Source organism: Macaca nemestrina, chromosome X (genome assembly GCF_043159975.1).
Source record: "Macaca nemestrina isolate mMacNem1 chromosome X, mMacNem.hap1, whole genome shotgun sequence".
Lineage (NCBI taxonomy): Eukaryota > Metazoa > Chordata > Mammalia > Primates > Cercopithecidae > Macaca > Macaca nemestrina.
In genome coordinates, this window is record NC_092145.1 from 151,391,661 (window position 1) to 151,415,555 (window position 23,895).

General features: G+C 45.8%; 1 protein-coding gene across 2 annotated transcripts in view; it reads right to left on the minus strand.

Moving 5' to 3' along the window:
* The window catches only part of LOC105478105 (transducin beta like 1 X-linked), a 257,027-nt gene that overhangs the window by 212,047 nt on the left and 21,085 nt on the right, over positions 1–23,895 (minus strand). For both annotated transcript variants that reach the window (XM_011735088.3, XM_011735087.3), the window contains exon 2: positions 6,293–6,361. The gene's annotated coding sequence lies outside the window, so the exon portion shown is untranslated. The remainder of the gene's footprint in view (positions 1–6,292; positions 6,362–23,895) is intronic.

Below are 23,895 nucleotides of genomic sequence, written 5' to 3' on the forward strand. Positions count from 1 at the left end.
GCTATGCAGAAGCTCTTTAGTTGAATTAGATCCCATTTGTCAATTTTGGCTTTTGTTGCAATTGCTTTTGGTGTTTTAGTCATGAAGTCTTTGCCCATGCCTATGTCATGAATGGTATTGCTTAGGTTATCTCCCAGGGTTTTTATGGTTTGGGGCTTTACATTTAAGTCTTTAATCTATCTTGAGTTAATTTTTGTATAAGGTGTAAGGAAGGGGTCCAGTTTCAGTTTTCAGCATATGGCTAGCCAGTTTTCCCAGCAACATTTACTGAATAAGGAGATCCTTTCCCCATTGCTTGTTTTTGGCAGATTTGTCGAAGATCAGATGGGTTGCAGATGTGTGGTGTTATTTCTGAGGTCTCTGTTCTGGTCCACTGGTCTATATGCCTGTTTTGGTACCCGTACCATGCCGTTTTGGTTACTGTAACCTTGTAGTAGTTTGAAGTCAGGTAGCGTGATGCCTCCAGCTTTGTTCTTTTTGCTTAGGATTGTCTTGGCTACACGGGGTCTTCTTTGATTCTATATAAAATTTAAAACAGGTTTTTCTAATTCTGTGAAGAATGTCAATGGTAGTTTGATGGGAACAGCATTGAATCTATAAATTACTTTGGGCAATATGGCTCTTTTCATTATACTGATTCTTCGTATCCATGAGGATGGAATGTTTTTCCGTTTGTTTGTGTCCTCTCTTATTTCCTTGAGCAGTGATTTGTAGTTCTCCTTAAAGAGGTCCTTCACATCCCTTGTTACTTGTATTCCTAGGTATTTTATTCTCTTTGTAGCAATTGTGAATGGGAGTTCACTCATGATTTGGCTCTCTGCTTGCCTACTGTTGGTGTAAAGGAATGCTTGTGATTTGTGCACACTGATTTTGTATCCTGAGACTTCACTGAAGTCGCCTGTCAGTTCAACAAGTTTTTGGGCTGAGATGATAGGGTTTTCTAAACACAAAATCACGTCGTATGCAAACAGAGATAACTTGACTTGCTCTCTTCCTATTTAAATACCCTTTATTTCTTTCTCTTGCCTGATTGTCCTGGCCAGAACTTCCAATACTATGTGGAATAGGAGTGGTGAGACAGGGCATCCTTGTTTTGTACCAGTTTTCAAAGGGAATGCTTCCAGCTTTTGCCCATTCAGGATGATATTGGCTGTGTCTCTTTCAGGTTTTGGTACTGGGATGATGCTGGCTTCATAAAATGAGTTAGAGAGGACTCCCTCCCTTTCACGTTTGGAATAGTTTCTGAAGGAATGGTACCAGCTCCTCTGTATTTCTGGTAGAATTCAGCTGTGAATCCATTTGGTCCTGAGCTTTTTTTGGTTGGTAGGCTATTAATCACTGCTTCAATTTCAGAGCTTATTGGTCTATTCAGGGATTCAACTTCTTCCTGGTTTAGTCTTGGTAGGGTGTATGCGTGCAGAAATTTATTCATTTCTTCTAGATTTTCTAGTTTATTTTGCAAGAGGTGTTTATAGTATTCTCTGAAGGTAGTTTATATTTCTGTGGGGTCAGTGGTAATATCCCCTTTATCATTTTTTATTGTGTCTATTTGATTCTTCTCTCTCTTATTAGTCTAGCTAGCGGTCTATCTATTTTGTTAATTTTTCAAAAAACCAATTCCTGGATTCGTTGATTTTTTGGAGGGTTTTTAAATGTCTCTATCTCCTTCAATTCTTCTCTGATATTAGTTATTTCTTACCTTCCGCTAGCTTTTGGATTAGTTTGCTCTTAACCTATCTAGCTGTTTTAATTGTGATGTTAGGGTGTTGATTTGAGATCTTTCTAGCTTTCTGATGTGGGCATTTGGTGCTATAAATTTCCCTCTTAACACTGCTTTAGCTGTGTCCCAGAAATTCTGGTACCTTGTCTCCTTGTTCTCATTGGTTTCAAAGAACTACTAGATTTCTGCCTTAATTTCATTATTTACCCAGGAGTCATTCAGGAACAGGTTGTTCAACTTCCATGAAATTATGTGGTTTTGAATGAGTTTCTTAATCCTGAGTTCTACTGTGATTGCACTGTGGTCTGAGAGACTGTCTGTCATGATTTCAGTTCTTTTGCATTTGCTGAGGAGTGTTTTATTTCCAATTGTGTGGTTGATTTTAGAATAAGTGCCATGTGGCACCAAGAAGAATGTATATTCTGTTGATTTGGGGTACAGAATTCTGTAGACTTCTACTAAGTCCACTTAATCCAGAGCTGAGTTCAAGTCCTGAATATCCTTGTTAATTTTCTGTCTCATTGATCTAATACTGACAGTGGGGTGTTAAAGTCTCCCCCTATTATTGTGTGGGAGTCTAAGTCTCTTTGCAGGTCTCTAAGAACTTATTTTATGAATCTGGGTGCTCCTGTATTGGGTACATATATATATTTAGAATAGTTAGTTCTTCTTGCTGAATTGTTCCCTTTACCATTATGTAAATGCCCTTCTTTGTCTGTTTTTATTTTTATTGATTTAAAGTCTGTTTTGTCAAGAGACTAGGATTGCAACCCCTTTTTTTTTTTTTTTTTTGCTTTCCATTTGCTTGGTAAATTTTCCTCCATCCCTTTATTTTGAGCCTGTGTGTGTCTTTGCGTGTAAGATGGGTCTCCTGAATACACGATACCAATGGGTCTTGACTCCTTATCCAATTTGCCAGTCTGTCTTTTAATGGGGCATTTAGCCCATTTACATTTAAGGTTAATATTGTTATGTGTGAATTTGATCCTGTCATAATGATGCTATTTGGTTATTTTGTACACTAGTTGATGCAGTTTCTTTGTAGTGTCATTGGTCTTTATATTTTCGTGTGTTTTTGCAGTGGCCAGTACTGGTTTTTCCTTACCATATTTAGTGCTGCTTTCAGGAGATATTGCAGGGCAGGCCTGGTGGTAACGAAATCCCTCAGCATTTGCTTGTCTGGAAAGGATTGTATTTCTCCTTCGCTTACGAAGCTTAATTTGGCTGGATATAAAATTCTGGGATGAAAATTCTTTTCTTTAAGAATGTTGAATATTGGCCCCCAACCTCTTCTGGCTTATAGAGTTTCTGCTGAGAAGTCCATTGTTAGTCTGATGGGCCTCCCTTTGTAGGTGACCTAGCCTTTCTCGCTCTGTCTGCCCTTAGTTTTTCCTTCATTTTGACCTTGGAGAATCTGATGGTTACGTGTCTTGGGGTTGATCGTCTCACAGAGTATCTTAATGGTGTTCTCAGTATTTCCTGAATTTGCAGGTTGGCCTGTCTTGGTAGTCTGGGGAAGTTCTCCTGGATAATATACTGAAGTGTGTTTTCCAGCTTGTTTCCATTCTCCCCATCTCCTTCTGGTACTCCACTCAATCGTGGGTTCGGTCTTTTTATGAGGTCCCGTATTTCTTGGAGGCTTTGTTCATTCTTTTTTCTCTATTCTTCTCTGCATGTCTTATTTCAGTAAGGTGGTCTTCAAACTCTGATATCCTTTCTGCCGCTTGGTCGATTCAGCTGTTGATACTTGTTTGTGCTTCACGATACTTGTATATGCTTCACGAAGTTCTCGTGCTATTTTTCAGCTCCATCAGGTTGCTTATGTTCCTCTCTAAACTGGTTATTCTAGTTAGCAATTCCTCTAACCTTTCATCGAGGTTCTTGGCTTCTTTGCATTGGGTTAGAACATGCTCCTTTACCTCATTGTAGTTTTTTTATAACCCATCTTCTGAAGCCTACTTCTGTCAGTTCGTCCATCTGATCCTCCGTCCAGTTCCGTGCCCTTGATGGAGAGATGTTGCAATCATTTGGAGGAGAAGAGGCACTCTGGTCTTTTGGGTTTTCAGCATTTTTTCATTGATTCTTTCTCATCTTTGTGAGTTTGTCTAGTTTCAGTCTTTGAGGCTGCTGACCCTTAGATGGGGTTTTTGTGGGGACCTTTTATTTTATTGTTGTAGTTGATGCTGTTGTCACTTTCTGCTTGTTTTTCTTTCAATAGTCCAGTCCCTCTTCTGTAAGGCTGCTGCAGTTTGCTGGTGGTTCACCTTCAGTCCTTATTCATCTGATTTGCTCCCGTGCCTGGAGATGTCATTCAAGGATGCTGGAGGGCAGCAAAGGTGGGTGCCTACTCCTTCTTCTGGGACCTCTGACCTCAAGGGGCACCAACCTGATGCCAGCAGGATTGCTCCTGCACAGGGTACCTGACAAGCCCTGTTGAAGGGTCTCACCCAGTTGGGTGGCAAAGGGAGCAGGACCAGTTTCATGGAGTACTCTGCCCCTTGGTGGAGAGGGTGTGTTTTGCTTGGGGGAAACCCACTCGTCTGGGCTGTCCAGATTCCTTGGAACTACCAGGAGGAAAAGCTAAGTCTGCTGGTCAGCAGAGACTGCGGCCACCCCTCCCCTATGGGCTGAGGCCCAGGAGATCCGAATTCTGTCCCTCAGCCTTTGGCTGGAGTTATTGGAGATCCTGCAGGGAAGCCCCCCGACCCCAACTAAGGAAGGATGGGTAGGGATTGGGCCTGAAGAGGCACTCTGGCCGCAGACTGCCACAGTCGGTGTGTTGGGCTGTGGGGACAAGTCTTGGGGCCAAGTTGTCCAGCCTCCCTGGCTCTAGGAGGGGAAAAGCGTAGCCTGTGGCTATAGAAATGGGTGCCACCCTTCCCCCCGGCCAGGGAACTTAGCATATTAGGCAGTTGCCAGTGCCAGTGCTGCCTGCTACCACTCCCCACAGGAGCTCAAAGGGCTTAGACAGCAGGCAGCTGCAGCCGGTACTGGTCACCCCTCCCCGAGGAGTTCGGTAAACTTAAGCAGATTCCAGCTGAGAGGCTGTAAGAATCTGCGTGTTCCGGGGTTGGGACACTAGGTCCCGGTGGCATGGGTTCACGAGTGGGATCTTCCAATCCATGGGTTTCGCAGTTCCATGGAAAAGCACAGTTTCCTGAGCTGGGTAGCGCGCTCACTCACTGCCTGCCTCGGCTGGGCTGAGGGGGTTCCCCTTCCCCGTGTGGCTCTCAGGTGGGCCGCCACACCACACTGTTCTTCCTTCTCTCTGTGGGTCACGCCAGCCTTCCAGTCAGTTTTGATGAGAGAACCTGGATACCTTGGTTGCTGGTGAAGGATTCACACGCTTATTATGGATTTTTCTGATGGGAGCCTCTGAACACCGTGGCTTCTAGTTGACCATCTTGGCCCCGCCCTCTGTCAAATGTTTTTAAATTCACTGATTTGAGTCCTGGAGGCTTGGAAGTTCAAGATCAATCAGCCTACATAGGGCGATGACCTTCATGAGTTCTGCAGGCTGAGAAGTTCACGATTAAGGCACCAGCAGGATTGATTATTTGGTGAGGGATGTTCTCTGCTTCCTTCCAACATGGCACCTTGTCGCTGTATCATCCAGAGGGCAGAGGGGAGGAACACTGTGTCTTCACATAGCAGAAAGTGGAAGGGCAAGAGACTAGAAATCTGAATTCTTTCAAAAAAGCTTTAGGCCTTGAACAGCAGAGATGAAAGAAAGAAAAATGGTCCCTGCCCTCTAGGAACTGACTATGTGTTTACATCCACAAAGCAATTGGAGAGAGTAGTCTATTAGGGACATGGGTTTGGAGCAAGACAGAAATGAATGTGAACCCCAGCTCTGCTCCTTGCCAGCTGGTAAGTAACCCATGTTTCTGGAGAGGAGGTTCTACGTGTATGGGAAGAAAGGTGAGAAGCTCAGCAGCCTGCACTCAAGACTAGCATCATAAGCAAAGCGGGGCGGGAGGACAGAAACACCAGCTGCCTGCACAGGCACTAAGCAGAGAAGATGAGATGGACACATAATGGGTGGCCCCGTGATAGACAGCTTAAACTGGAGGAGGCATTTGACTGAGCAGCCAGTGAGGAAGCAGGGCTGGTCTTGAGCAAGAGAAGTGTGTAACTGTGAAGGAGACCCACCCGTCTATCAATTTTCTAGGTCCACAAGAAAATGTCAAAAGAAAACAGGTGAAGTTACATTTAATAATACGTTCTATTTTACTCCATGTATCCAAGTGATCATTTCAACATGTAAACCGTATTATCAACAAGGTATCTTGCACTCTTTCTTTTTGAACTAAGTCTTTGAAATCCAGTGTGTATTTTATACTTCTTCAAGGCATCTCAATCTAGACTGGCCACATTTCAAGCACTCCACAGCCACATGTGGCCCATGGCTACCATACTGGAAACTGCAAAGCTACATGGCAACAAAATAATCCAAGGAACTCCCAGAGGAGGTTGTAGGCTATGGGAGAAGGGGCGGAGGGCAGAGAGGAGAAAATCTCACAGGAAAGAATTTCCAACAGGGCAAGAAGAGGGAAGTATAATTTGCTGTACCTTTCACGGTGGGCCTGGTGCTCTGCGAGGCATCTGATGTGATATGATTTCCTCCACCCTCACGGAAATCTGGAAGAAACAGTAAAATAGCAGCAGTGTCACATACCTGACAAGAGCCTAATAGTACATCAATAATAAAGTCAGTATTATCCCATTTTGTTGTGCTAAAAACAAGGCATGATGAGGTTAACAAACCTGCAGGCGGCAAGACTTGGCCCAGGGCATTCCAAAGCTCAAGGTCCCTTCCTTTTCACCAGGGGGACCCCAGAGTCCACCATCACAGTAGCCTTTGGCATTAGCTCCCTGAACTGCAACAGTGGAGAAGGCAGCCCCCAGGGGTCGTCACAGATCACCATGGTCCAAGGAGCAAGAGAAGCATAGCTTTGCCATCTCACTGAGGCCCAAACTCAATCATCAAGCTGTCTGAGTCCCTCACCACAGCCCAGTGCCACAAGGTGCTGAGCTCATCCATGTTCACAGTAACTCTTGTTATGACGATGGATGCCAACAATGGTATCTTTTGCACACTCACTCTGAGTGACATGGGAATAGAGAACTTTGCATGTATTGCCTGTCCAACTCCAAAGTCAATCAAGACAGATGTTACTATGCCCAACTTGCTCTCGGTCACAACACTAGGATGGGTGGGGACTGAAATACAGGTCAGTCTGACTGCAAAGTCCTTGTACTTGACCCTTATGCTATGAGGTCTCCTCTCATGATCCCGAGTCCTGTGTACTGTCCAGCTACACTGTCCTATGTGGTGAGAAGAAAATGAATGAGGACTGGGGTATCTAGGGCTTCCCACAGACTCGCAGAGCTTCTGGCTGCCAGCCCCGCTGACACTGAAGGCCAGATGGTCTTGGCTGCTGTGGAGCTACCCTGTGCACTGTGAGATGCTCAGCAGTACCCCTGCTCTCCATCCATTAGATGACAGTAGCCCTCCTTAACCCAGTGTGACAACCAAAACCGTCTCCAGACATTGCCGAGTGTCCCCTGGGGAACAAAAATTACCTTCCTGATTGAAAAGCAATGCACAGACATCCCCCACCTTCCCCGGCAGACATTAGGATGGGTTGTGCATGCTCTGGGCACAGGGCCCTGCCACAGTCTCAGCTCCCTCACAGCACTTGCAAGATTCTCAATTCCCACACCACCGCTATTGCAGGAGCCCCAGGAGGGGCACCCACCACAGTTGGGTAGGTGCAGGTTCTGTTTGGAGAGTAGTTTTTTTTTTTGTTTTTTTTTTTTGAGACGGAGTCTTGATCTTGTTGCTCAGGCTGGAGTGCAATGGCGCAGTCTCGGCTCACTGCAACCTCCACCTCCTGGGTTTGAGTGATTCTCCTGCCTCAGCCTCCCGAGTAGCTGGGATTACAGGCACCCGCCACCACGCCTGACTAATATTTTGTGTTTTTAGTAGAGACGGGGTTTCATCATGTTGGCCAGGCTGGTCTCGAACTCCTGACCTCAAGTGATCTGCCTGCCTCGGCCTCCCGAAGTGCTAGCATTACAGGCATGAGCCACCGCACCCAGATGCTTTTTTTTTTTTTTTGAGACAGGGTCTTCCTTTGCTGTCCAGGCTGTAGTGCAGTGGTGCCATCATGGCTCACTGCAGCCTCCAACTCCTGAGCTCAAGTGATCCTCCTTCTTCAACCTCCCATGTTGCTGGGACCACAGGCATACACTACCATGTCCGGCTAAAAAGAGATGGGGTCTTGTTATGTTGCCCATGCTAATCTCGAACTCCTGGGCTCAAAGCTATCTTCCCGTCTCAGCCTCCCAAAGCACTGGGATTACAGGTGTGAGCCACCGCACTCAGCCAAGAGCAGCTCCTTTTTTTATTTTTTTATTTTTTGAGACAGGGTTTTGCTCTTGTTGCCCAGGCTAGAGTGCAATGGCCTGATCTCAGCTCACTGCAACCTCTGCCTCCCAGGTTCAAATGAGATTCTCCTGCCTGCCTCAGTCTCCTAAGTAGCTGGGGTTATAGGTGCCTGCCAACACGCCCGGCTAATTTTTGTATTTTTAGTAGAGACAGGGTTTCACCATGTTGGCCAGGCTGGTCTCGAACTCCTGACCTCAGGTGATCCACCCGCCTCGGCCTCCCAAAGTGCTGGAATTACAGGAATAAGCCACTGCACCTTGCCAGAGCAGCTCTTAAGAATTCTGACATCAAATGAGACAGCCCTGACTTAAGATGACCATGTGTTCTTTCTGGGGCTGACGTTTGTCCCTTTATGTGATGATCTTGGCCAGCTTGTGACTGAAACAGGATGCGAACATTTTAACTGGATGGCCCCCTTGACCAGCAGTAATAGCTCTGTTCCTCTCTCAGCCTCACAAACATCAGCATTTTTTATTCACTCTTTCCCCTTTCTCCTCCGACCTATGTGGCTGCCCACTGGTACAATGCTGAGTAACTTCCATTACCAGGGACAGCACTCTCATCTTTTTATTGTTCTTTCCCTCCCTGTAATGACTAGCGGGTGAGGTCCTCAGGTCACATCAAGGGCAAGCTGGTCTCTAGCATGTATGTGACTCTGCAATGGACAGGATTGGTGACAAACATCTCAATCTGTGACCCTCTTTCAGGGGTTCTGGGAAGGGCACTGATCACGCTGGCATAGTCTAGCCACAGACAATCAGGACACCCGACCGTGAGAAAGGGCAGTGGGAACCAAGGAACACATAAGAAGGCTCTATTGCACCATGTTAATGTCGGCGACCAGGGCTGTCCACCATTCAGCAACAGCCTGTCACCCGTGAGCGCCTCTGCAGGGGCTGCTCCTCAACAAAGCCACCGCGCTGCTCTCTGCATCAGGGGAGCCAAGGAAGCAGCGCCTGCTGGAGGGGAGACATTCCAGAACCCCTATCCAAGCCCAAAACCCCAAGCAAGGGGGGCGTCTCCCCGGGCAAAGCGGCCTGATAGACGTGGAACACAGCAAAGCCTCCTCTATCTCATCATTAATGTCCCAACTGCCTTGGGCTCAGATCTCAGCACTGTGCAACCCAAAGAGGAAACCCAGCTTGCAGACAGCACGCAAACCCTAACTGCAAATCGGGAAACTCCCGCCTCCATGTCCCCAAAGGGCAGTAGAGCCGGGGGCAATGTGATTCCGCCACAGGCTTGCTCCAAGACAGTGACCTCAAGGGGCAGCCAGTCTCCTGTGGTCTATGCAGACTTGTCAGATACACGCAAAGAAGGCAAGGGCTGGATCAGCACCTGCTGTGGCTCTCAGTGCTCCTGAACAAACTGCTGGGAGCCCCGGCCCAGCTCAGCCCTCCAGGGCTCAGCCACAGAGCTGCCAGGCCTTTGCTCAGGACTGCATGCTGCACATCCATTATTTTGTTTATCAAGGAGGTGTCAGGGAGAGCAGATTCCTCATTGCTGTTCTCTAAGGCCTATAGGTTTCCAACCTTATTAGTTCAGGGCAGGCTCAAAGGCAGGCCTAAAAACCCTCTTTCCAGCTAGAATTCAATGCATGCTACTCGCCGTCACTCTGACTCACTTCAACAGCCATCTGAAAACACAGGACGCTGTCCTCTTCCTTCTTTGCCTTATAAAATGAGTGATGGAGCAGCTTAAATGAGGGCCTTTGTTCTCGTAACACACTGATTATGTCAATGACTTTTACTGATAAAACTATGTGTAGGTATCCATGTTATTGAAACGACCCAGAGAACAGAAATCAAATCATTATTTGAACAAAAGACAAAAAAAGAAAAATTAATTTGTATCAAATTTTAGAAACACATTAGCTGGGAGTAAAGAGCAGGAAAGGGAAAATAGGCCGGGCACAGTGGCTCGTGCATGCTTTTAATCCCAGCACTTTGGGAGGCCGGAGCAAGAGGATCACTTGAGCCCAGGAGTTCCAGACCAGCCCGGGAAACTTAGGGAGACCCCATCTCAAAAGAAAGAAGAAAGAGAGGAGGAGAGAGGAAGGGAGGGAGGGAGGGAGGGAGAGAGAGGGAGAGAGAGGGAGAGAGAGGGAGAGAGGGAGAGGGAGAGGGAGAGGGAGAGGGAGAGAGAGAGAGAGAGAGAGAGGGAGGGAGGGAGAGAGGGAGGGAGGGAGGGAGAGAGGGAGAGAGGGGGAGGGAGGGAGAGAGGGAGGGAGAGAGGGAGGGAGAGAGGGAGGGAGGGAGAGAGAGAAAAGAAAAAAGAAAAGAAAAAGAAAAAGAGGAAAGAAGGAAGGAAGGAAGGAGAGAGAAAGAGGGAGGAAGGGAGAGAGAGAGGGAGGGAAAGAGAGAGAAAAAGAAAAAGAAAAGTAAAAAGAAAAGAAAGAAAGGAAGTGAAGGAAGGGGAGGGGAGGGGAAGAGAGGGCAGGGGAGGGGAGGGGAAGAGAGGGGAGGGAAGGAGGGGAAGAGGGGAGGGGAGGAGGGGAAGAGGGGAGGGGAGGGGGGAAGAGAGGGGAGGGGAGGGGGGGAAGAGAGGGGAGGGGAGGGGGGGAAGAGAGGGGAGGGGAGGGGGGAAGAGAGGGGAGGGGAGGGGGGAAGGGGGGAAGAGAGGGGAGGGGAGGGGAGGGGAGGGAGGGAGGGAAGGAGGGAGGGAGAGAGAGAGAAAAAAAGAGAAAGAAACAAAAAAAGAAAAGAAAGGAGGAAAAGGAAGGAAGGGGAGGGGAAGGGGGGAGGGAGGAAGGAAGGAGAGAGAGAGAAAGAGGGAGGGAGGGAGGCAGGAAGGGAGGAACACGCTAATCTCGATCTCCTAGGCTCAAGCAATCCTCCTGTCTCAGCCTCCCAATGGAAGCACACTGTTTTGGGTATCCATAGATATGAAGAGAAAGTTTGAAATACCCACCAACTATCTGTGATTAGCACCTACATTTGTGTTACTTGTAGCCAATGTAGCTTTCAAGTTTATGAAACGTAGCACCCTGTGAGCTTAACTACGTATTTGTTATGTCAGGGTTCCTTTTGCTAACTGCTCTTGTGGGCTTTCAGGCTTTCTCTGTGTAAGTCTTTTTTTTTTTTTTTTTGAGACAGAGTCTGGCTGTGTCTCCCAGGCTGGAGTGCAATGGCAGGATGCTGCCTGACTGCAACCTCCACCTCCTGGGTTCAAGTGATTCTCCCGCCTCAGCCTCCCTAGTAGCTGGGAGTACAGGCACACACCACCACACCCAGCTAATTTTTGTATTTTTTGTAGAGACAGGGTGTTGCCATGTTGCCCAGTGTGGTCTCAAACCCCAGGTTCAAGTGATCCCCCCACCTCGGCTTTCCAAAGTGTTAGGATTACAGGTGTGAGCCACTGTGCCAGGCCATGGATATCTTTAATGACAAGAACTGTGTGTGTTTGGTTTTAAGACCAAGTAGAGACTTATTTACTTTGCGGCCCTGATGGTTACATGTCCAACCAAAGGTTATTTAATATTCTCATCACTTTAGACGCTGTAATCATAAGTGTGTCATCTGTCCTTGAAACATGTTTTCAACGATGGAATTTTTAAATATGGGACTTGAGTTTTCAGCACTCTCAAAACCAGAAGAAAAAGGAAAGAGTTGTCCAGAAAAAGGTCATTCTCATGGTCATGAGTTTAAACAACCTTAACTACAGACAGACAACCAGTGTCCTCTCATGGTCATGAGTTTAAACAACCTTAACTACAGACAACCACCGTCCTCTCATAAACCCAACAATCCACTTCATCTCTTGGTTCCCTTTCCACCCTCATTTGGGGTAGGAACGGCTGATCCAATCAACCAGGTGAGAATCATCTCCATGATTCCTCATGCCACTGACTGGCTTCCATTATGGGTGTAATCATCTTCTGAATAAGAGACAGTGGGTTTTTCTTAGCAAGCAACACACAGGAGTTCTCCTCATTTCAAACAGCATTATTGCACCTTTAAAAGATTCCATTGAAGTGAACCCTAAGAGGCTGCCAGCATTTGCATTTGACCACTTTTAATTTAAAAGAGCCAGTGTCATTTGGTTCAATCTAACGTGGGGGCAAAATAATTGGCATGAAGTCAAAAGTTTGGTTTCCAACTGTGTCAGCCCTGGAGGAGAGGGCAAGACTCTCCTATCCTTTCCAGAAAGACAGAGTTAGAGCTGCAAATCCACGATGCTCCTTTGGAGATGCCTCCCCACTCCCAGCCCCCTGTAATCACTGAGCAAGGCCCTCTGGCTGTAAGCAAGGGGCGCTCTCTGTCTAGGGTTCTCTGGCTTGTTGGCCAAAACCTTATCCGTTATGCATTGCGGTGTGGGGCTTTCCCTAGTCAGTCCCCACCTCTCTTTCATCTCCTCAGGCCATGTCCTCAATTTAAACACTTGTACCCCAACTCCTCCTCACTGCATGCTTTCCAGAGGGCCAAAGTGACACACTGGCTTTCATGGTGACTCCTTCAAAATCTCTCCCAAAATATCAATGTGTATTGTGTATACACACTATCAACACTACACTACGTATACACACACAGCCAAGCCGTGTTATTTACGGATTCCATGTCTGTGAATTTGCCTATTGGCTAACATTTATTTGTAGCTCCAAAATCAGTACCCGCAGCACTTTCACAGTCATTCTCAAACATGCAGAGAGCGGCTGTGTCACCAAATGCACGTGTTCCCAGCTGAGGGTGAACGAGGCTCTCACTCTGTAAACAAGTGTCCTTTTCGCAGTCTATTCACAGTGCCAGTTTTTTGAAATGTTGTAGTTTCTGGGTGACTTTGCTGCTTAAAATGGCCCCCAGATGCTGCAGTGCTGTCTCATGTTGTGAAGCACAAGGCTGGGATGCGTCTTAGGGGGAAAATACGTGCGTTAGATGAGGTTCGTCCAGGCGTGAGTCACAGTGCTGCTGGCGTGAGTGCAATGTAAAGGAACCAGCAGAAACACACAATGGAAACGCATACAACAAAGTTATGCACTGATTGCTTGACAACACTGTGACCAGAGGTTCACAGAAGCCTCACCGTGTATTTTCCCTAGAGGGGGGATGCTTTCTATAAAGTCTCAGCGACTTTAGAGAACATAGCTCCAGTGAGTAATGGGAATCAAGTATACGCGTGTACAACATGAAGATGTAGCTGTCCCAGGAATCTGTCGCACCTAAAAAAAACAAACCGAAACCCATGTTGCCGCATTTTCACATTCCGTAGACATCCCTGAATGACCCGTCACTATCCCCTCTCCCTTATGCACTGTTTCTCCTGCTCCTCCACCCTCGACGGTTCCTGCCTCTTCTCTACTAAATCAGGGCTACATACTTGTAGGATAGCTGCGCTCCATCAGAGAAGCCTCTCTGCCCACAGCCCTTTTATGTAGGTGAAATTTGATTCAAATGAACGTCAAGGGCAGCTGCCAGGGCCAAAGAGAAACTGCAGGCAACGAGGGGCAGAGATGAGCCTTTCCCTCTGTAGACTGGTAGCTTCTTGAGCTCATCCCACACGAGGCCCCAACAGCCCCTTCAATTCCCATGACTCAGCATCTCTCGGGAGCAGCTCTGGTGTTTGTCTCCATGTTTTATGTGGGAAATGGATGGAAACAATGTAGTACCCAGGGGGAGAAGCAAGCCTTGGTTATGAAACAGCATGTCAACTCCTCCTTCCTGTTTTACAAGTCCTCTAAGACCTGATGTGGAAACGTTTCCAAGAAAGCAAATGAGCAAAAACAAAGACTCAAGACCGAAATTTCTCTTGTAATGTGAGTGATCCTAACAATGAACCAAATGGGTTTTAACACGTTCACCTTCATGGAGAACTGTTCTAGCCCAAATTCTAAAAGGACCAAATGTATCAGGCAGGAAGGAATCCTTTAAAAAGAGATCAAAGACTGCTTAAGCAAATTCACAAAAGATGAGCAATTTTCAATGAAGAGTCTCAAGTTAAATATTTTTAAAATGTTTTTTAAAACTTTCTTTTTAAGTTGAAGACTATGAGTTGATTCTCCAAGGACTTTAAAGGAAAACACCTATCACCATGCTTAAAGGCAACACCTGCCACCACGGTCCGAGCTTGTATATCTTCCAAAGAGAACTAAGATAATGAGATAAAGGTAATCGTATTCCTTACTTCCATTTAGACTAAGTGTTTGAACTTGATTTTCTCTGATAGGGTCTAAGTCGGCTTTTAATTATGTCAGACGCACATGAATAGATAACCAAGAAGTACCCTCAGACCCTATAAGACAACCCTAGAGTATGGAATACGCTGGAGTGTTCTGGCAAATTCTCTTCTGGAATTTGGTTCCTTTCTTTCTTGGTTCCTGTTCAAGGCAGTTGAGTCACTCTAACTTCCAGTCAACATAATAATTATACAAATCCGCTGTGATGCCAAGTGAAGATCCCAAAGACAACGCTGTAGCCACTGGACCACACCACATGCAGCTCTCAGCACTGGCAGTGGGGGCATGATTCCCCATAGCTCCATCAATTCAGATCAAGGGCTGTGAACAGTCTCGAAGATGAATCACAGTGTGGTGCTAAAACAAACCTCAGAGAACGTTTGTCCCAAGCCCTGATATGACAGAAAAAAAGAGACAATTCCTATATTTTCCTGGGACCAGTGTCACAGGGGTGGTTAGGGACAGCATCAGGACTAAACTCAACATTTCTGCTCCCATGAGAGGGTTCCTTCCAAGAAAATAGCCAGTATATCAAACAACAACAAAAATCTACAATTACATGGGTTTTTTGTTTTGGGTTTTTTTTTTTTTTTTTTTTTTTTTTTTTTTTTTTTTGAGACAAGGTCTCACTCCAGTTGCCCAGGCTGAAGTGCAGTGGCATGATCTCAGGATCTCAGCTCACTACAGCCTCAACTTCCCAGGCTCAGGTGATCCTCCCACTCCAGCCTCCCAAGTAGCTGGGACCAGGCACATACCACCACACCTGGCTAATTTTCTGTATTTTTAGTAGAGATGGAATGTCACCATCTTGCCCAGGCTGGTCTCCAACACATGGGTCCAAGCAATCTGCCTGCCTCAGCTTCCCAAAGTGCTTGGGTTATAGGCATGAGCCATCATGTCCAGGCTACATGGGTCTCCCTTGATTTAATCCAGGCAATCATAGATGAGTCCTAGAACTCAAATCGGGGTTAAATAACCCCAATTTCCAAATAAATGAATCAACTAATCCCCAAAAGTCTTCATTTCCTTTTATACATGCTGTACAAGTGGGCCGTGAGAACAGGTCCCCTGCAAGAAGTTAGACTTCCTAGAGGAGCCAGGCAGGAAAATCAGAATCCTCTCCCTCTTGATGAATGAGACAATCTTCCAAGGGACTTAGAGATTGCTTACGTGATAATGCCAGTTCCTGTTCCCTAAGGCACAGTGTAGCAAGTGGGAAAACATCATCTCCATTGAGCATAAAGAGTTCCTAGAAAGCATTCTGGCAAGTGGAATTGAGACTCTGCCCTATGGCACTGATAAGAAGCAGGTGGAGGGAAATGACCAGCGGAATTTCTATCACACTCCCAGTCACATAGTAATGCACTACATTCATCACTGGCTCAGAAACCCAGCCAATGCCAAAATCGCATTGCTTGTCCTCAAAAGCATGTCTTCTAGCACATTCCCAAATGATTTCATCCTTCCATTCCTTCCTCCCCTTCACACACACACACACCCCCTCTAGCCCCAATCTCAACAATATTCCACTCCCTGCATCTGATACCGTGCACTTTGTATCACCGTGCTATGAATCAATCAACAAAACATCTTGGTACAGAGGCATACAGAACAGAAAGGGAAGTTTGATTCCTTCGTATGTTGCCTCTAGCTCAAGGCCTCTGGCTCAAGTCACAAACACTGCAGGCCTCCACAAAACGCTCACACCAGCTGAGGTGAGGGCTCCCCTTCCAAAAACGGACATTGGTTTTCTCACTACTAAAATCTGACTTTAAAGAGGCTGGCTCATTTTAATGTAAATTTTCTTTAGACAAAACATAATTAGAAATTACCAACGCTGGCAGCATAATGACATCTGAAACTGTTAGTCCTGCACTTGGAAAAGTAGCAGTTAAAAAAAGCACAACATGGCTTTCTCATTTTTTTTAATGAAGCCAAGTCCTCTTCTTAATTTAGTTCACATACTTCTATTTTCATCTTCTCTTTTACTACGCGTGAATTTCTAGGTCATCTGCTTGTCAGACACACCAGCTTAGTGTCTTAACAGCCAGGGGATGAGAGGCAAGTTAATAAATTAGTAAAAAGAGCAACTGAAAGATGGACTCTGTTCCTCTCCCTGCATCCCACAAACCACTAACTGTCCTTCCCACACGGGGAGCTAGGAAGAACAGAAGCCTTGCTCTCACAACTACTCCATGTACACAAGGAGAACCACTTCAGTGAATCAATACTAACACTCCCTTAAAAAAGTATTTTATAACAAAGTTATTTCTATAACTTGCTGGTAGCCCCCAGAGGCAATACTTGGCTGATGTGAGCATAGCAAATTTCAGGTAACACAGCATCCTCCATAGAAATGCTTGCCGCACACTTTCTAAAAGGAAATCTGTCCTTGCTTGCTGTGTACAATTGAGGTGGGGAATGGAGAAGCTTTAACTCCCTGAATTGTACTTCTGTTGTCCTATCAGCAAGCAATTCCTGATTTTTTTTTAATATCTGAAACATTTCAATCACCAAAACAATTTGAGGGTAGGAGAAGAAAGGAGGCTGTCAGCTTGCCAATGACAAGGCCCTTTTCTCCTAACTGCCACACAGAAACCGAGCATCAATATGCCAACCATTCAGCCCCCAAAGCCTAGAAAACAGGATTTATAGCAAGGTATAAAAAGCTAGTCCACGGATACTTGATAAATGAGTCTTTAACCACAGAGCACAACTCACACTGCAATTGATACCATTAGCAACTGACTGATCATTATCGTGTGCTGAGTACTGTGCAGAGTAGAAACAAAATATAAAGCATGATCATTGCGATTATGAACTTACTGGCCACTAGCTGGGTGTGGTGGTATGCATCTGTAGTCTCAGCTACTAGGGAGGCTGAGGTGGGAGAATCATTTGAGCCTGGGAGGTCGAGGCTGCAGTGAGCCGAGATCATGCCACTACACTCCAGCCCAGGTGACAGAGTGAAACTCTGTCTCAAAGGGGGAAAAAAAAAAAAAAAATATATATATATATATATATATATATATATGTGTGTGTGTGTGTGTGTGTATATATGTGTATATATATACACACATACACATATACTGACCAAGTGCAGTGATGCGGTGGTACAGTGGCACACACCTGTAATCCCAGTAGTTTGGGAGGCCTAGACAGGCGGACTGCTTGAGCCCAAGAGTTCAAGACCAGCCTGGGCAATAATAGTGAGACCCCATCTCTACAAAACAATTTAAAAACTAGCAGAGCATGGTGGCATGCACCTATAGCCCCAAGTTATTCAAGAGGCTGAGGCAGGAGGATTGCTTTAGCCCAGAAGTTCAAGGCTACAATCAGCTATGATTGAGCCACTGCACTCCAGCCTGGGTGATAGAGTAAGATCCCTTCTCAAAAAAAAAAAAAAAAATTAAAAACAAATTTTTTTAAGAATTTACAATCTTGCTGGTGAGCAGGAATAAAAGGACAGAAGAAACAGCTGGCAAAAGGCCACTTAGAAAAAAAAAGCTCATAATAGAAATCTAATAAAACACAGATTTTTCCCACACCAAATAAATGGCCCATTTATTAAGCTACTAATAAACAGCAAGAGCAAATACTTAATACAACAAAGAATTAATACAAGACAAGCAGAAGATATTTTTTAATTACAGAAGTAACAGGCCTAGCTAAGACCCTTGGGTTTGAATTCATCTCTCCACACAACTATCTGCGAGATATTTAACCTTCCTTCCTAGATGTGTCTGTGCCTACTTACATGGAAAGAATCACCAATTCCCCTTCCCAGTTGAAACAGTCTTGCAGGACATGGTTCTCAAACTACAAAGTGCATGAAAATCACCTGAAAATTGCCGGTTTATGCAGGGTTTCTTGGCCTCAGCACAACTGACATTTGTTGGGCCAGATAATTATTTGAGGGGGCTTGTCCTGTGCACGTTAGAGTGTTTAGTGGAACCCCTGGCATCTGCCCACTAGATGCCAGAAGCAACCCCCACCCAGTTGTGAAAGGCAAAAATGTTTCCACACATGGCCAAATGTCCCCCAAAGGGCACAATCCCCTCTCCTCAGATGAGAACAGGGCTCTAAGATGGAATCAAGAAAGCTACAGGTTTAACAAGCACCCTGGCTAGGTGCAGTGGCTCACATCTGTAATCCCTGCACTTTGGGAGGCCGAGGTGGGAGGATTGCTTGAGCCCAGGAGTTCAAGACTAGTCTGGACAGCATGATGAGACTCTGTCACTGCTTAAAAAAAAAAAAAAAAAAAAAAAGTTTAAATATTAGCTGAGTGGGGTGAGTGTGCACCTGTATTCCCAGCTACTCAGGAGGCTGAGGCGGGAGGACACTTGAGCCCAGAAGGATGAGGCTCCAGTGAGCCATGATCTCACCACTGCACTCCAGTTTGAGTGACAGAGTGAGATCCTATCTCAAAAATAAAGTAATAATAAAAAGATAACAAGCACACAGTGCTTCAAAAATCCGCCAACAGAGCTGATTTTCTAGGGTAGGACTGGATGTATTCACAATACAAGATGTATTCATCTTCCCTTCCACCCACAAACATGGCAGAGGCACTGCAATGCTAACTCTTCCATCCTCCCATAATGGAAGTCTATGGCTGCTCCCTTTGCCATGTGATTTTTCAGGGATTTCAGACTAGAACAGCCCTCGTCAACCTGTGGAGGCTGGACCTCACCATGGGACTTGTTTGGGTCAATGGGATGTTAGGGTAGTGACAAACAAAGACTTTAAATGTGCCTGCATGATTTATCTTGGTTTCCTATACCTGATGGGAGAGGCACAAACAACATGTCCCAGGATCCCCTGATAAGGAGATACATGATTTCAACCCTAAGCCTAGCCCAGAACCTGACCAGGCCTTCCTATTCCCATATAAGCCCAAGAGAGACACAGCTAACCACTGACTAGTGAGCAAGAAAGAAACGATTTAAGCCTCTGAATTTGGGGGCTGTTTGTTATGCAACCTTAGCATGGCAGAAAGCTGACCAGTACACTCCCAAACTATTTGTGGGCCAAAATGCTGATTAACAAGCTAATTATTGTTGAGTTTTCTGTCCCTAACTCTACCAGTCTTCCTCCACCATTCTGTGAAGCCACAAACCCAGGGGCTCTTGATCCAGGCCCCAGAAATCTACACACAGCATCTGCAAAGTCCTGGGAGCCAGGCCCCACCTGCCACCTCTGCTTGCTTCATGGTGGTCTCATTCCTTATCCACAGCTGGCACAGACTCTGAGACTCCAAGTCCAGAAAAGTAGCTCTGGCAGAGTCCCTGATAAAGTCCCAAACCGAGAATGGCAGGGCCCAGAGCAGGGGGTTCTTGGGAAGGAAAGAGGACCTCAACACACAAGTGTGTCTCTGAGCTGTTCAGCAATCTCGGGGCTCTCCAAAATGGAAAGCAAATCCCGGCTCATTCAGAGGGAATCAACACTGAGGGCAAGCATGGTGGCTCAAACCTGTAATCCCAGCACTTTGGGAGGCCAAGGGGGGAGGATCGCTTGAGACCAGGAGTTTGAGACCAGCCTAGGCAACAAAGTGAGACTCTGTCTCTATTAATCACTCACAATCAACCAACCAATCAATCAAGACTCAGTGAGTGAACAATACAAACCAAATGGCTCAACAGTACCAGATTTCTCAAAATTCAAGAGACAAAACACAAATGTTAAATAAGCCTATGAATCTTGCAGGCTTCAGAGGACCAAATTAAGAGACAGAAACAAAGGAAGTAAGGCTCTCCTTGAAGACTGATAATGTAGTAGGCAGAATAATGGCCCCCAAAGATGCTCATGCCCAAATCCCTGGGACCTGAGAATACGTTTCCTTATATGGTAAAGGGGACTTTACAAATGTGATTAAATGAAAAATCTTGAGATGGGGGGATTATTCGGATCTTCCGGGTGGGCCCCAATGTAATCACAGGAGCCCATAAAAGTGGACAGCCTTTCCCAGCCATGGTCTGAGAGAGATACGCCTATGAAAGGACGGTCAGAGAAGTGCTACGCTGCTCTTCTGCAGATGAAGGAAGGGGCCACAAGCTCAGGAATGCGGCCAGTCTCCAGGAGCTGGAAAAGGCAAGGAAGCCAATTCTCCCCTAGAGCTTCCAGGAAAGTTGTGGCCTTGCTAAACCTTGATTTTAGCACGGTGAGACCCATTTCAGACTTCTGGCCTCCAGAATCATAAGATAATAGTTTTTGTTTAAGCCAGTAAATGCAGTCACTTGTCACAGCAGTGACAAGAAACGAATATGATCAATTATAACACCAACCAGCAAACAGCAAAGTACGACGGCCTTCAGTCTTATCAGTAAGTCCTTCACTGCAGGTACAGATGCCCCAGAAAATCATGTCCCATGAATGGTTTTTAGAAAATCACCCTCCGTATTCTCCAACCCAACCTGGGAAAAGTAATTTTGGTCACACACAGACAAAAGCTTTGATAAATTCAGAAAAGTAAACAACCTTATGATTCTGTTCCTGGGTCAGTCAGGGTTGTGACTTTGGGGACGCCGTAGAAAACAGCCTAAGTCTTGCTGCTTGGAATCCCACGACCTCAGCTCTGGAAGGAACATCACACAACCCCTTTGGGAAATGCAAGCTTCCTAACTCTTATGCCAAGAGAGGACCTTCTCACTCCACCCAAAAGATGCAACACAAGAGAGACCTGCAGGCCCAGCTCTAGCTGACGAAAATTGTTTTCTACATTGACCTTTAGGTACAGGAAAGCGGGAGAAATGTGGCGGAACTACAGCAAATGGGAAGGGAGAAAATTACAGTTCATGCTAGAATAGAAGCTGAAGTATAAACAATTTAACAATGTTCCATTTGTGAACGATTTTCCATTTTAAATGTAATTGGAGGGAGGAGCAGCCTGTGTCTCTGGCTGACTTATCTCAGAACATTCTTCCACCTTCCTTAATCACCTGGGGTTTTGACAAAACATTTGCAAGAAACTAGAACAACACATACTACAACATGGATGAAACTCAGAAATATGAAGTAAGAATCCGGGTGCAAAAGGTCACACATCACATGATTCTGTATCTATGAAATGTCCAGAATAGATAAATCCATAGAGGCAGAAACCAGATTCAGGGTTGCCAGGGGGCTGGGGAGAAGGGGAAGGGGCAGTGATGTCTTAACAGGTACAGGGTCTCATTTGGGAGTGATGAAAATGTTCGAAAATTAGACAGTGGTGATGGTTGTGCAACTTTGTAAATACACTAGGAAATTCCTGAATTATACACTTCAAAGGAATGAGTTGCGTGTATGCTCAGTAAAGCGGTCATTAAAAAAGAGAAGAAGAAACTAGGGTATTAGCCAATGATTACAAGTCACTGCAAATCCAAAATTTAACCATCCTAAGGAGATAAGCCTCCTTACAGAGCCTGGAATCCTCCAGGAATCTGTTTCACCACTTCTTCTGAGTGAAGAATCTGAAAGGAATGAACTGAGGTCAACAGCAAAGATAAGAAGCGGTGACCAGAGGTACCTGCAGAATGCGCTCAGGGACAAAGTGGAAGAGCAGGGCTTTATTATCAAATTCAAGAAGATGCTTTTGCAACAGAGTCCGCAGTAACTTAAAGCTGCTCTCCGTCAATGAAAAAAGTCAAACTGTAAAACATTTGAAGAGATTTATTCTGAGCTGAATATGAGTGACCATGGCCCGTGACACGGCCCTCAGGAGATCCTGAGAACATGTACCCAAGGCGGTTGGGGCATAGCTTGGTTGTATACATTTTAGGGAGATATGAGATACATTTAAGATATAGATTGGTTTGGTCCAGAAAGGTGGGATGACTTGAGGCTGGTGGGGGGGGGGGGGGGGGGGCGGTTCTAGGACAAAATTCTTCTGATTGGCAATTGGTTGAAAGAGTTATTATCGGCAAGGCCTGGTAGCTCATGCCTATAATCGCAGTACTCTGAGAGGCCAAGGCAGGCAGATTGCTTCGGTCCAGGACCTCGAGACCAGCCTAGGCAACATGGCAAAACCCCGTCTCTACAAAAAATACAAAAACTAACCAGGTGTGGTGGCACACACCTGTAGTCCTAGCGGCTAGGGAGGCAGAGGTGGAAGGAGCGCTTGAGCCCAGGAGGTCAAGGCTACAGTGAGCTGTGATAATGCCATCACACTCCAACCTGGGCAACAGACCTTGTCTCAGTAATAAAAAAAAAAAACAAAAAAAAGCTATTATCAATAGAAAAAAAAGTCTGGGTCCCATAAGGGGTTGCAGAGACCTAGGTTTTATCATGTAGATGATACCTCCAGGTAGCAGGCTTCAGAGAAAATAGATTGTAACTGTTTCTTATCAGACTTAAGGTCTGTGTTGATGTTAAATGCTGTTGGCTGTTCATGAATTCCAAAAGGGAGGAAGGCATAATGAAGCATGTTCAAACCCCCTTCCTGTCACGGCCTGAACCAGTTCTTCAGGTTAACTATGGAGTGCCCTGGCCTAGAGGAGGGAGTCCATTCAGATGGTTGACCAAAAGTATTCCCTTTCCCCAAACTTAAAAACTAAAATAAAATAAATAACAAATACATCGATCATACACATCTTCTGGTAACTTTCTAGCTGCTCCAAGGCTTGTTAGATCAGACACCCAAAAGGCAAATTGGCCCCCTTTTGTGAACTGATTTGAGACTGGTTGATTTTGGCAGGGTAGGGGGATGAAGAAAGGATGGATTTTGTTTGCTTGTGAAAGGCAAGCTTGACTAGCTATGCTTTGCCCAAAGGTTGCAGGGGGCATAGTAGCACCTCAGAGCTCTTGGCACCAGGTACAGCTACAAACTCACCCCATGTGGGCGGGTGCTGACAACACAGCCCTGCCATCCCATCAGAAGGCCATCCCAGCATCTGCAGCAGAGGGCACAATTAGGCCCAATGAGAGCAGACTCCCATTTGGGGGAGCGTCATGGTTTGTGTTTTGCTAACATCAGAACCTGCCTCACCTACTCCAAGTTATTCTCGGTATCCGCCCCTTGCCATAAGGAAGCCATGCCCAGAAGCCCAAAGAAAAAACTGACACATTCGATTACACAAACATGGGAGCTTGATGCTTCAAACCACAAGCAACATTACATGGCAAGGAATGGTCTAGAAGAGAAATACGTGGAACAACTAACAAACGATTAACTATCATAATTTACAAAGACTTCCTTTAAGGCAGCAGCCCTCGAAGTCTGTATGGTTCTTGAACCATGGGCACCAACATCAGCTGGGAGCCCATTAGAAAGAGAGTCTTAACCTAGCCCCTCATTCAATGAATCACAAACTGGGGATGGGATCTGCCACTCTGTGTGTTGGATTTTCTGGGATTTGGGGGGAGTATTTATGCAACAGGGTCTTGTGCTCTATCACCCAGGCTGGAGTGCAATCACAGCTCACTGCAGCCTCAAACTCCTGGACTCAAGTGATTCTCCCACTGTGGGCAGCCTCTCGAGAAGCTGGGACTACAAGTGCATACAACACCTGGTTTTTTTTTGTTTTTTTTTTGTTTTTTTTTTTGTAGTGCCAGGGTTTCCCAGGCTGGTCTCGA